The 15,358-nt window shown below is 36.7% G+C and overlaps 1 pseudogene; it reads right to left on the bottom strand.

Annotated features, from left to right (window-relative positions):
* The window catches only part of LOC126511987 (60S ribosomal protein L7a-like), a 99,391-nt pseudogene extending 91,458 nt beyond the window's left edge, over positions 1 to 7,933 (bottom strand).
* Positions 7,934 to 15,358: the final 7,425 nt, after the last annotated feature.

Below are 15,358 nucleotides of genomic sequence, written 5' to 3'. Positions count from 1 at the left end.
GTATTTGTCATCAAAAAGAAATTTGGAAAATGGAGAATGGTAACTGATCGGAGAGCTATTAATGAGGTGATTCAGCCAAAGGGTTCTTTACAGTCTGGAATTCTCTTGCCTTCATTTTTCACCAAAGGGATGATCTATTATAGTCATTGACTTAAAGACTTTTTTTTAACTGTCCCTTACAAGAGAAGGATAGTAAAAAACTTGCCTTCACAGTGACACAATAATTTTCAACCTGGTAGAAGATAGCAGTAGAGATTCTGCCACAATGAATGTTAAACAAGTCTACCATGCATCAATATTTTGTACATTAGCCAATAGGAAAAATGCATAAAGGCTCTCTCATTCTATAAGTTAACATTTTATAGATGATATCTTATTGTCTGGTTCAGATGCAAAGTCCTTAAAATAAATGTTTGACGAAGTAAAGAGAATATTTATTTATTGGGAGTTACAAATTGCTTCTAGAAAACAATGAAGATAAGAGTCTGTTAATTATCTATATTATAGATAAGTTTATAGAAAATTTTATCACAGAAAGAACAAATCAGGAGAGATCATTTTTTTTATATTTTTTTTTCTTTTTTTTTATTGAGAATAAGAAAAAAAAGTTTCCGCCTCCTCCCAGCCTCCCATTTCCCTCCCCCTCCCCCCAATCTTCTCCCCCTCCCCCTTTCTTCTCCCCCAACCACTCCTCTCACCCCCCCTCTCCTATCCAAAGAGCAGTCATGGTTCCCTGCCCTGTGGAAAGTCCAAGGTCCTCCCCCCTCCGTCCATGTCTAGGAAGGTGAACGTCCAAACTGGCTAGGCTCCCACCAAGCCAGAACATGAAGTAGGATCAAAACCCCTTGTCATTGACCTTGGCTTCTCATCAGTCCTCATTGTTCGCCGTGATCAGAGAGTCCGGTTTTATCCCATGCTGTTTCAGTCACAGTCCAGCTGTCTTTGGTGAGTTCCCAATAGATCAGCCCCACTGTCTCAGTGGGTGGGTGCACCCCCCGTGGTCCTGACATCCTTGCTCTTGTTCTCCCTCCATCTGCTTCTCATTGGGACCTTGGGGGCTCAGTCCAGTGCTCCAGTGTGGGTCTCTGTCTCTATCTCCATCCATCACCAGATGAAGGTTCTATGGTGATATGAAAGATATTCGTCAGTAATGCTATAGGATAGGGTCAGTTCAGGTTCCCTATCCTCAGTTTCCCAAGGGACTAACTGGGGACATAGAAGGGGAGGATTGGGGGAACTTGGGGAAACAGGAAGATTGGGATAAAGGAAGGTCGGATAGGGGAGCAGGGAAGCACATATCTTAGTTAAAAGAGCCACCTTAGTGTTGGCAAGAGACTTGAACCTAGAGTGGCTCCCAGGAGCCCAAGGAGAGATCAATTTTGAACCCTTAATGGTTTTCAAACTTGCTAGGAAATATTAACTGGCTATGGCTATCAATTGAATTAACTATTTAAGAGCTAAGTAATTTATTTCAAACCTTACTAGGTGATAAGAATATAAATAGTGCAAGAAAACTCTCAACAAAAGTTGAAAAAGAATTGGCTCTGGCAGAAAAACATGCATATGTAGATTGATTGGATTCAGATCTTGATTGAATCCAAGCCACTGCCTACTCATCCCCTTCCAGGAATTTTTATGCAAAGAGAAGATAATATCGTAGAATAGATTTTCAGCATACCAAAAAAGGAAAAAGGAGTAAAAAAATTAAAAACTTTTGTAGAAAATATTTCTGAATTGATTCAGAAAGAAAAATTGATACTTTGTCAATTAACAGAAACAGACTCACCAGAAATTGTGGTATTTTTCACTAATCCTAAAATTTCTTCTTTATTAAAACACTAATATTGAGAAGGTTTTCAGCAATTTCTTGAAAAAGATTTACAACAAATATCCCCCAAAACAAGCAATTCCAATTTACAAAGAAACTACTTGTATCCTCTATCACATAGTAAGAGGAACAGCAATATAACCCCTACATTTTATACAGATGCAATAAATCAAAAAAAAGGTAAAATGTCAGTAAAAATGAGTAAAATGGTTTTCATTTTTCATGATTTAATTTAAAAATCAGAATCATATAATGCCTTGCACCACGCCCCCGTGTCTGCGCTCGGTGCGCTTGAACCCAGCTACCAAGCTTCGGGCAAGGGGGCTGGAAGTTAAAATACACAGACACACACCTACAGAGAGACAGCGACACGGGTCATCCTTGAATTCCCCTAGAATGCTCACTTTATTGTGTTCAGGGGCAGGTAATGTAGAGATAGCCACGCCCCAGCCAAACCCACCAGAAACCACTCTCCTGCCATCAGGAACGCCTGAAGGCCTCGTGCTCAGAGCAGCTGTAGGCACTCAGATCAGGGGAAAACAAGTTGTTTCAGGATCTGGGGTCTCACTGCTCCCAACAATATAATAGTCTCAGGATAATATTAGATTATCCAGAACCTCAATTATAGTTATTAACTCTCAATATGCAGAAAGAGTTGTTTTATATATTAAAACCACTGAAATTATTATAGATGATTCAGAATTAACTTTTCTATTTATTCAACTCTATGTATTCAGATACAGAGATCATCTATTGTATATAACACATATCAAATACCACACAGGTCTACCAGTGACTTTATCACAAGGTAATGATGAAATTAATTAGTTAATAGGAAATGTACTAAAAGCCTCAGAGTTTCATAAGAAACATCATGTTAGTAGCAAAAGTTTGATGAATAATTTTTTATCACAAGGCAACAAGTCAAGGAAATTATTAAAAAAATGTTTTATTTGTTCTTTAAGTAACCAAATTATATTACCTGCAAGAAGTAACCCAAATGGTATTTGAAAAATAAAGTTTAGCAAATTGATGTGTTTCATACTGTGGAGTTTGGGAAATTAAAGTATGTGCATGATACCATAAATTCATATTCAAGATTTAAATGACAAGAAGCTCTAAGTTTCCTATTATATTATATACGTTACAGGTACATACATGTTCATTGTTACATTTTTCAGAAAACAAATTTACAAAAGAAATATAAAGTTTATGAGATTGAGAGACAAAAGCTTAAGTTGTTTATTCTAAAATGTTTTAAGTCTAAATGGTATATGGTATTACAAGTTATGAAATCAAGTGGTTCCGGTATAAAACTTTGGATTCACCAAGATATGATAGATAATAGATTGTTTTCTCTGAATTTGCTAAATATTAATTGACTGAATATGGTGAACATAATTCTTACCTGATAATGTTCTTTTTTTCCTGATAATGTTCTTATTGTATATAGTTTTACATTGTTAAAGTTAAAATCTTTTCTTTTTCTTTCAATAATAACTGATATTTGTCCTTATTATATGTCAGTGTGTTAGAGTTAAAACTTCCTTTTTATTTAAACGAAAAACAGGACATGTTGTGGGATATTTGATCACACTGAGAATGTTTGAGATTTTGTTAATAAAATTAACCTTGCATCAGCTGTCAGAGCCAGCAAGTAGTTGACAGGAATTAGCCATGGAGAGGTTAGAGGAGTCAAGAACACAAATAGCAGAGACAGACAGGAAGGAGTAAGGAGGGACTAAAAGATTCATGGTATTTTGTTTTGGTACTTGTGAAGTGACCTCTCTCTTGCTGGATCCTAGGCTAAAAATGGAAGGTCAACTGGTTGCTTTTCTGCTTCTCTGGTCTGCAGGTTTGATGGAGACTTAGTTAAAACCTATGTTTGGTGGACAGAGCTGAGCTAGTGATCATGGGACCAGAAATCTCACCAGGTCAAACAGTATGAGCATCAGGATTCTGACTTCAGGTCTGTATGGCACAGACAGTAACAAATGTGTCAGTAGAGTCAGGTGGGGATACTAAGCTCACATAAAAATAACAGGAGAAAATTTCAAAGCAATTCCACTAAATTAAAAATAAGACAAGGTGATCCATTCCTACTCAACATAGTATGTGAGGTCTAGCTAGAGCAATAAGGTACCTAAAGGAAACCAATGGAATATAAATCAGAAATGAAGAAGTCATGGTGCCATTATTTGCAGATGATATGAGAGTATACATAAGTCACCATAAAAATTCTACCAGGGAGAACCTACAGCTGTTAAACACCTTTAGTCAAATGGTTTGATACAAGATTAATTCTTAAAAAGAAGTAGCACACATATATACAAATGATACATGAACTGAGAAAGAAATCAGAGAAACAACACCATTCACAATAACTACACACACTGTAAATATCTTGGGGTAACTCTAGTCAAGTAAGTGAAAGATCTAGATTACAACAACTTCAACACTTTGAGGAAATAAATTGGAGAAGATATCAGAAAAGGAAAACTCTCCCATGCTTTTGGATCTGTAGGTTCAACTTAGTAAAAATAACCATCTTACCAAAAGTGATCTCATGTCCCTAATTTACATTAATGAATGGATGCTGTTACATTTTTGAAGAATTGAATGTACTTAAGTATACCATATTCTCATTTAAGTTAAGTGAGCACGTTTTTGAAAAATGCCAGATGCTTTAACTACTGACATTTAATAGATGAATCCTTTTAGGATGAAATTATACATTTCAATTATCTCACAAAATAATTGAGCTAATCTTGTAGGACCCAGGGCAGCTTGGTATACACCTGTCAAGACAGGCCCTTTAGACAAACAAAAATGTAGGCCTGAGTCTCAGTTTACCCTAAGACAATGCCTGGTTCCAAGAAAGAGAACAAACGGAGTCTAGCCATGTTCCACCCAGAAACAGACTATCCAAAGGAAATTCTTAAAGTTCCAACCATTGTAGATAGGATCATGTGCCAGTACACACCCATTGCTTTTAACCAGGACATCCTAGGCCAATGTCAGGCAATCAGGCATCTTGAATCTTAGAAACCCCTCTCCCCTACCTTTCCTGTTATAAAAACCCCAACTCAACTGAGTTCAGGGCTCTCCAATCATGCCAATATGTTGAGTACCCAGGGAGTCCCAGTCTGTGATCTTGTGAAAGAATAAAGGCACGTTGCTTTCACATACAGGACTTGATCTCCTTTGAGGGACTCTGTGGATCTGATGTCAGGAAACTCATAAATATCCTAGAAAACCTAGAAGTATCCCAGGCTGTGGTTGTTGCTCTTTGACTCCATCCAGAACTTAGAGGTATAATGCTATTGCTGAGGATATCACTGATTTTATATTGGAACCACAAGCCTTTAAAAAAAATCCAGACAGCAGAGACCTGGCAGCTTCCTATTTACAAGTTAGTTTTCCCAGCACAGAAAAATGAGACACAAACCAGGAGAGAAAAGAAATTGTCAGTTGTTCCTAGTTGTGTAACCTATAAGGTACACTTAAAACTGGCCTGTAAAGATAGAACTACTGGTGGAACAGTAGTACTAACATTACTGAAGTAACCAAATACTTTGGATTGTATTTAATATCCATTCCACTGGTATTAATCCATTGCTGACATGGATAATAGGGAAGCATCACTAGATCATAGACCATCGGAAATGGCCTACTATCATTATTTGAGTAAATTGACAAGAGTATTAAACTGACCCCTAGTGACTCATTATAATACCTAAGAACAGTAAATTTTCAAACTCTTCTCAGAGACATTTCTTTTCCAGTCTATAGTAATTAATATGGAGAACCATAACTAGTCAAAGTGCAAAAAGTAAAAGATTGGGGGATACTAAGCCTTAATTCTACATCTATATCACATTCCTTCCCATAGAAGAGGTATGAAAGAATTGTAGGAGAAAAAAATTACAAAAAGGAGAAAAATTACAAAAAAAATTTCTGGGCAAGACAGTTGTACCAATAAACTCTTAACAATTTTGGCATCATACTCAAGACTACAAGCTCAGAGACAACTCGCAGTCTGGAGAGTAGAGATGGTCAAGAAATCACAAACTTAGCTTTGGAGACTTTTGCAATTAGTGGCTGCTGGGTGAGAAAAAGTAAATTTTGTTCAAATCAGTGGCCCTTGAGTGCCTACCCTTGTTAAAATGGATTGCCTTACACACATGAGTATATATTATCAAAAATGCATAGACTCTGTTTTGTTTTGTTTGTTTGTTTGTTTTTCGAGACAGGGGTTCTCTGTGGTTTTGGAGCCTGTCCTGGAACTAGCTCTTGTAGACCAGGCTGGTCTAGAACTAACAGAGATCCGCCTGCCTCTGCCTCCCAAGTGCTGGGATTAAAGGCGTGCGCCACCATTGCCCGGCTAGACTCTGTGAATAAAAGAAAATAATAGTAGCAAGGAATACAAGAGCTTTGCAAAGGAAGGCAGGAGGAGGACTTAATCATAACACCTATGTTTTTATGCAACTCTAAAGTAATAAAATATTTAAGGATCATCAATATTTGAAACAATGAAGGGCAGACCAGATAGATATGTGCACTAAAGTGATTGCCACCAAAGCCCATGGACTTCAGTTCAATCCATTCATCAGTGAAAGCAAAGAACAAACTCCCCAAAGTTGGTCTCTGACCTCCAGAGGTGTGTTATGGCAATTGTCCTCACTCATATACATATATTTATATAAGTTCACTTCCAAAACACACATGCACACAATAAATAAATAATTTTCAAAGGATACAAATAAAACTATAATTTGTAGTATTGTCAATATGATTCACACAATTTAAGTTTTTAACTTTCAGTATTATATCAAGTCTCACCTATATGTACTACCAAACCAGAAAAGCATGCACTGTTCATCCTTAAGTGAATGTTTTCAATGTGTTAGATTTTGTTAAACCAATAGAAGCAATTAGTTTGATGTTTGAATTTAGCAAGAACTTTGTGCAAACTAAATAAGCTTATAATGTTGTAGTGTCATTAAGAAAAGGAACACTTTGAAAAATACTACAAAAGTAGAAATATTAAGATTTTACCACATATGGAAACTTGCTAACAGTCACTTCATTGGAGGAAGTCAGAACAGGAACTCAATGGGCTGAACCTGGAGCCAGTAGCTGGCAGAGAGGTTATGGAGTCAAGTCGCTTAATGGCTTGCTTCTCTTGGCTTGCTCAGACTGCTTTCTTTTAGAAACCAGGACAACCAGACCAGGGATGGCATATTCCACCATGGGATTAACCTTCCCACATTGATCACCAAATGAGAAAATGCCTTACAGCTGGATCTCATGGAGACATTTTCGCAACGAAAGCTTCTTCCTTTCTGTTGATACTAGCTTTGTTAAGTCTATACAAAGAACCAGCCAGTACAACTGACACCCTGCCAACTTGACACATAAACCCACCACTATTGAGCTACAACTTTTCCCCTCTTATTCATCCACAGGATCTCACATTAAAATTGTTGGGCCAAAATTATCTCTGGACCTGTAACTCGAGGCCTGTAAGACAGAGAAAAAGCCTGATTCAAGTTTGAGGGACAGTCTCAAAGCTACCGAGGATGAGACAACAAAATCTAGGTAGAAGCCTCTCCAGCCAGAGGGAGGGCTTGGCTGTCTCTCATTGGTTCTTCAGGTGGGGAGAACCAGGGCACTGTCAGAATCTGAACAAAGCAATACCAAACTCCAAGGGTATAAATAACTCAATGGGCAGTTATCTGGGATTCACTCATAATCTTCTGAATTCCTCCAAATGGTTCGGGTTATTTCTCCAACTCTTCCCTCTGGAGCACCCATAGCTTGTCTTCCAGGCTCTGGCTGCCTCCACTCCACCCCTGCTACTATTCTCTGCGTTCCTTTGCTGCAACTAGGCTGCACTTTCACCAGTAACCTATCAGAGGCACTCTTCATGATGGCAATCCTCAATTTACTTGCATAACTCCTTCCATCCTGAGCCTGCAACTGCTACTGAGGCTGCACCTTTACCAGTGGCCTCTCTTGGCGTCTCACAGTGCCAAGATTAGCTGTTTTCCTTGACTCTTTCATGAGTTTAAAATAAGTACCATCTGGGTGACGCTTACACATCGTCGAGTTCAGCTATCAACACGGGTGCCTCTGGAACAGAGGTTTGTTGTGCTCCAAGATTTCACCTCAGTGCTACTATTCTCCTTTTAAATGCCATGAATTTCTTAGCTCCAGCTGATCAAGGATCCCACAAAGCAAAGTTTTCTTTTTGTAGCTCTGGTACCTAGTTCATGACAGCTGATTTTTCAGCCGCCGCTATGCCGAACCACAGAATCATAATACAAACAAACAAATGCCCTCGTAGGGCCTTATAACTTCCCTCTGAAACGTCACAGGTCAGGTCTCCATCTCTGTAATCCTCTCCATAGTCTTACCTTTCAAACTCCTACATAACTTCCCAGAACTTTTGAAGCTCAATGGCTCTTCTAGTCCGAAATTCTAAAGTCTTTCCACAATCTTCCACACATTTGGCCAGGTCCATTACAGCAATACCCCACCGCTGGTACTAACTTCTGTCTTAGGGTTTCTATTACTGTGAAGAGACAGAATGGCTACGTCAAGCCTTAAAAAGTAAAAAATAGTTAATAGTGGTGGCTCTCTTACATTTCAGAGGTTTAATCCAACGTCGGCACGGGAACGAAGACAGCATCTAGGAAGGCATGGTGCTAGAGAAGGAGCTACGAGTCCTTACACCTTAACACGGAAGCCACAGAGAGTAGTTCATCTGACTGGGCACGGTCTGAGCATACATGAGACTTCACAGTATGCCTCCATATTGTCACACTTCCTCCAACGAGACCACATCTACTTCAATAAGGCAACACCTACTAAAAGTGTCACTCACTTAGGGAGTGATTTTCATTCGAATGAACAGTTTCTAAATGTATGAAATAATAGTATTTGGAGGAATTTTTTACCACAATATAAATTTTTTTCTTGTGAAAATTGAATACATATATACAATGAGTTATGTTCATATATCTAACTCCCTTTTTGTTTTTGTTGTTGTTGTTTTTTTCAAAGCCCACTGATTCAAAATTGTATTGTCCAAATATTCTTCTATGGGAAAGCAGCTCCTGGATCTTTATCTATACTGCATAGTTATGAACCCTGTTATCTTACAGTAATAAAGAAAACTAACTTTTCCCCTCTTAGAAATTATCAATTTTCAGTAGTCCCTTATTCAAAGATTGAATCTCAAGTCAATCTCCTGTTCTATATCGAGATTGTACAGGTCCACATTGTAGTAACTCTTATGAGTTCAAATGTGCAACTGCCTCATTGAATGAAAAAATAATATTTCTCTATGGTCATTTTTACACATGGTTTTTACAATGTTTCTTTCCCCTCTACCACAAACAACCACTGAACATTGTTGTATATGATATGATATAAATGACTTATTTGGGTCTGACCATTACAAATCTCATATTCATGAGTAGTAGTTGGTTTCTGAGTTTATCACTGTACGTTGAAAGAAGAAGCTTCCCTGATAAAGCAAATTGAGAAATGTTCTAATATATTGTATAGCATTAATCCATTCAGAGTTGGCTTATTAAAATGTCCATATAGTAGAATAACAGCAAATGCTTTTCCCCAGAATCTATGACCTATCAAACCATAGGTCCCTGGTCCCACCAATAGTTTCAATTATGGCTTTCAGAATATGAGGCTAACCATAAATTCAACAACGAAGCATTTGTTCACTCCCAAAACATTCATGCAACCATTGCACCAATGTCCTTATCTTTTAGACCAGTCATCACAGTAGATATCAGGATTCCTAGTTGTGTAATATTGTGATTACTTTTCTTCCCAGTGGTACACGTAGCACTTTCCAGTATTAGTTAGCAGTCAAAGCTGTGGATTGAGTATTAGGTAATTCATCCATGTTCTGTGACTCATGTATACAATGAGATTCTTAAGGGTCGAATCCCAAGACTCTCTTCAAGGTTCAGAATAGAAGCAACAGCAAGGAAAAATGACTCTTTCATCTAGCTATCTGAGGGCAAAGAAACAAACTCTCTCACAGGTGCTTTTCCAAATCACTCACTTTATTTTTCTGTCTCAATTCTAATTCTCCTGTCCTACTTCTAATTCTTCCTAGCTTCTTTTCCTTGCTTCTAGCCTAAAATCTCTTCCTCTTATAGGATTCTTGAGCAATAAAAAATCATAAGAGGTACCTCTAATTGGTCAAAAGCACATTCCTAAGGTAAGTGATAGGGAACCAAGCAATTGTGATGGCAACAGAACGTTCAAGGTCACAGGAATGAGAACATCATCAGATGGAGGGACACACTGCCTAGTGACGAACTTTGAAACACAGGTCTATTTGTGAATTGAATTGGCAAGCAAAGAATTAACATACTTTTCTTAGGGTACTTAGGGTACTTCTTTGACTCTGACTTTGTGCATAGCTGTAAAGTTTTAAACTTTTGATCTATTTACAAAAAGCCTTTAATCTTGTTTGAACTTCCTTTGAGGTGAAAGTGAGCTAATTGTATGCAGCTAGTCTGAGCCAAAAGAAACAAAACAAGCTTTTAAATGTCTTCAATCCTAGTGGGACAAATAGGTCTGGTTATGAATCATGGCCCAGTATATACTCTATAAACCAATACTTTATACCTAAATGAAAAGTCATTTTTCTGACCACTCACCAATATTTCTGCCCATAATATTTAGATATAATCATGAGATTGCATATACACATTGTATGAAAATACATGGTAATGGGCAGATATCATAGTTGTTATTGTACAGGTGAAATTACAGATGAAAGCAATAGTTTTCTGAGTCCGTGGTCCACAAGCCGTGATGACAGGGTACCCCATCAGGCAATACTTCCTCTAGTGGGTTGACATCTACGTATCAATTGCTATAAGCTGCAATTACATCATGGCCTGCAATAGCTCCTGAAACTGATCCTGACATGTATGCATTCTCTTCAAGAATCAGGTCTTGATAAAGATTTTTGGGGATTACCAAGGGCAGTGGTTATAGCCTGTAATGGTTGGTGAGAGGTTAATAAATCCATTCCCACAGGCCAAAAACCCAATGATAGCAATGGGTTTATTTATTTAGTTGGCCAAGAGTGTTTAGGAGGGAAGCTTTTGGCTCATTACAGGGTAGCTATTAAAATTCTGGATCAGGTGGTCCTTGGACTTCCCACAGGGCAGGGAACCCTGATTGCTCTTTGGGCTGACGAGGGAGGGGGACTTGATTGGGGGGGGGGGAGGGAAATGGGAGGCGGCAGTGGGTAAGAGACAGAAATCTTTAATTAATTAATAAAGAAATAAATAAATTAAAAAAATTCTGGATCTGTATTATCTCACTCACTATGATAAAGAATCATCTTTATAAGAAACCTGATTTCTTTGTTTTTTTTTTGTTTGTTTGTTTTTTTCCATTCAACTTTTTATTAACATCATTTTCTGGAACTAAGAGTAGCAAAACATGAAATTTAACAGATAACCCTCATGATTTTTGTTTCATTTTAATATAAAGTAAAGGCAGGTTTCACATGTTCTTTTTTTCTTTTATCTGATATGGTTATTTACATAGGTGTTCTTCTTACTTCAAAGGAAAGTTTACCATGTCACAAGGCTGAAGAGAGACTGTTAAAGGAGCAATTCAGGGACCTGAAATCATAATCAGCATAGATGTCATTTAGAGATTATCAAGCTCTGCCAGCTCTCCATGCTGGATGCAACACAATACATTCTGTCTGTTGGAGGTGGAAACAATAAAACTTTCCTGAAAGTATGGCTCATAGGAAACACATTTGTTCTTGGTCAATACATATTACTGGACTCAGTGGGACTTGAGAAATGGCCAAGACATTCTCCGTAATCAGCTACTTGTATTCTTACCCAGGTGCTTACTGTGCAAGTGATGACAGGCCTGCTAGCTCTTTGGTTAAGAGAACTATTTATTCTGTTGTGCGACTTAGACAAATCAAGTAAGGCTATTCCACAGGGACAAATTCAAGTTCAGGTTCTACCTCAATAGTAATTATTGAGAATGAAAAGGTACTTTTGTGGTGTATAGGAGTCTGGCTACAGCAAAATTTCCAATTAATATTGTTCGTGAAAGAATGATGCCAAAAATCCAAATAAGCAATGGTGAGCAAAAGGAAAAAAAAATGCCCATGCTTTAGAGAAGGTAAGACTTTATAGATTTTTGATGGATATAAAATTAGTAAACATATTACTAATAAGCATGATGCCTAATTATAACTGTTGTCTTCCATATGAATATGTTGCATTTTTACAAATGCAAATTTTCTATATTTGCTCCGGTAGAGTAGCTTAAAACGTTAACTTGTGTATTTGAAAATAAGCAAGTTTAAAACATTTTAAGAAAACTCCAAAAAATAGTCTTCTCTTAACTATCCATACTATCTTGTGGTCACTACTAAAGTTGTTTAACAGTCAGTCATTTTAAGGGATTGTAGTTGATTGATGTGAAGCGGAACAAAAGGAAAAATGGCTGCTCATTGATATTTCTCACAGGGTCACTGAGCAGACTTTTTTCTTGAGGTTTCCCCTTTGTCATGCAGAATTTCTTTGGGCAATAATAATCTCTAAACTTTCTAATGACCTCATTTATTAAATAAAATACTATCCATTTTCTAACACAAACATGTCTCATGTAACCTTGTGTTTAAGGGACAGCTTTTGATTTATTTTATGTTTATTTTCTTGGATAATAGATAAAATGACAAGAACCTTGAAAAGAATATTAAGTTGCACAGAGCTAAAGACTCATTAGCAAAACCAAGAATATTTGTTGGCACTTTTTTTTTTCTGACTAGCAGTGAGAATTTAAATGACAAAAGCCTCATTACTAGAATTTCAGAGGGGGTCAATCCATATATTGACTTTTTTTACCTGAAAACTGAGATAAATTTTTCTTCTTGTGTTCTCGTTTCCTTTGTAAGCATAACAAATGCATTGCCTTTTCAGAGAAAGCAAAGGAGAGTGTAGCTTTCTGAAGACTATAATGAAATGTGTCCGAGTCCATGGCAAAATCTCAAACTTTTGTATATTATATGCATTTTCCTTTTAAAAATATCTTTCTTTACAGAAATGCTTAAGAAGTCCATACTATGACATAGAAAGCAGGTTCAGGTCTCTGTTCATAGATAATGTTAGTGAGAAATATTCCTCAGAACAATTTGTGGTCTAGAACCCATTGCAAACAAGAAATACACAATGGATTTGAACTTACAAATCCACCAATATTTTCAGCTTTATAATGTGTTTGTTTGCCATCTTGGAAGGTAAAAATTATACTAATTTTCACTTATTGTTGCTCTCTAATGCGTTAGCTCCTGTCCCAGGAATTGTACAAATACCATTTCTTGAACATTGCAATGATACGAATAAGATACATATCTTGTCCCAACATTGTATGCAAAAATTTAGACTCAGTTAATTGAAGTTATTTATTAATAATTGAATAATTAACAATAGTAGACAAATGGAATATGTTGTTCATACAAGACATTCTTATCAATTAATCATAGAATATTGCAAATATATTTATATGAAGCCTAGAACTAGAAATCTAGATGTAGTCTATGAACATGGACAGAGATGATTGAGAAATTTCTTCAGATGCATGAATTTTCTCATCATATGCAATTTACATTATGGTCATAAGCCCATTTGAATGCTGTACTAAAGATAATGCCTGGTTTACTCTGATCTGTCATAAAAAACATTGTTGTTAAGCAAGAATATCTTTGTATTCCTTTCTACAAAAAATATGTAGAAAGCATTCATAGAAACACCTACCTAAAAGAAGTACTTCAAGACCGTTCTTTGTGGTCAGTCAGAACAGGAAACTAGTTGTATTTTCCAGCAAAACTCTACAAACTTGTAAATGCCTTGTGAAAGTAACAAGTATTTATCTTGATTCTTGTAGTGTAAGCTGTCCTTGAAAATTTCATGACATGTTAAAATGTGGTTTTAGTCATTATTGAATGTGGATGTCTGTTTACTGCTCCGTGTTATAACCTTGCACTCTCCCCCAAATACAAGAGTGTTTGTAAAGACGAACCTTTAATTACTAGTATCAACAGAATAAAGTGCATAGCTAGCTAATTATCAAAGTAGCCACATCACACAAAATGAACTAAAATTATTTGCCCTTGTCATAGAGAGGAATAAATCTTCTATGTTTGTATAAAATGTACTGAACTTCTCTGACTATTTCATAATTTTCACAATACTACAGATTATTGAGGGCTAAGATTATAGCTCAGATAGATAGCCTTTGACTACTACTTGCAAAGGCCTGTATACTATCCTCTGTACCAAGAAATTGGATATATTGTAAAATAACATTTAACAGAACAGTGATCTGATAAATGGTGTTCATTGTTGTGCAATTTCTCTGTTTCTCTGTTACATGACCATCATATTTTGTGGTGAGTTCCATCTATAGTATGTCACTGAAGACACTCTTGAAACGAAGGAGAAAGTGAATGCACTTATCCCCATTTCAAAAAGGTAAAATTTAAGCATTTATCAGATCCGAAAATGCCTCTTTAAGAAATCTATCCTAATGTAACCTCCCATTCTTATGCTCAGTCACTCCCAGACTGTTACCAGGATTAACAACTTTCTTTATTCCTCTGAAAGCCAATTTAGCAGCTTTATTTCCCATCTCTTCTTTTCTAAAAAGCCTAATAGCTCTTTTCCTTCTATGCTTTTGTACATTGTTGCATGTTTCTATTTCTCCCTTACTCTCTCTCTCTCTCTTCTACTGAAACAGATGGTTTTCCAATTTCCTGCTCCAGTGCAATCATTTGCCTCTCCTTAATCTACACTGAAACAAATGGGAAGCAATGCCTAAGAAATGATTCTGCAGTGTCTTAAACATCCCAGCTTCAAATTGAAGAGACGGCCATAATGAGTTTCCCACTGCCCTGTGAGATAGGTGAATCTGTAATTTCTTGACACATTCAAGAATTATTTTTCATTTCGGTGGACTAAAGGTAGTGTTTCTTGTTCCCAGAAACCTAGGGACTATTTGCTGGCTTCTTAAAAATGTTTTATGAGTGAATTTAGCTCAATGAGCCCAAGGAAAAGGTGGAAGTAAGTCATGCTGATAGACAAAATGGAAAAAAGGACAGGCTCGCTTCCCAGTGCATTAAGAACTCTCCCTTTTCCTTATACTCATTACCTGTACTTTCTCTCACTATATTCAGAGAGACCCAAGTAATGAATGTTTTAGCAGCTTTTAGTACAGAATTGATTTTCGAAATCAATGGAAACTCAAAAGAAATGTGATAGATTTTTTTTAAAAACATTTTGGCAATGGAGAATGCTGTAATAGCCAGGGAATTAACTTGGTGGCTAATCCCTGCTTCTTATATAGATAATTTGTCTACTATTTTTTGAAACTGTATTGAAAATTGCAATTGTATCTTTTATAGATAATGTTCTAATAATAAATAAATATGCATCAAAACTTTTC

Source organism: Alexandromys fortis, unplaced genomic scaffold (assembly GCF_014885135.2).
Source record: "Alexandromys fortis isolate MF-2015 unplaced genomic scaffold, M_Fortis_MF-2015_v1.1 scaffold_113, whole genome shotgun sequence".
NCBI lineage: Eukaryota > Metazoa > Chordata > Mammalia > Rodentia > Cricetidae > Alexandromys > Alexandromys fortis.
Note: the sequence above shows the minus strand (reverse complement) of the source record. Positions and strands in the feature narration are given on the sequence as shown.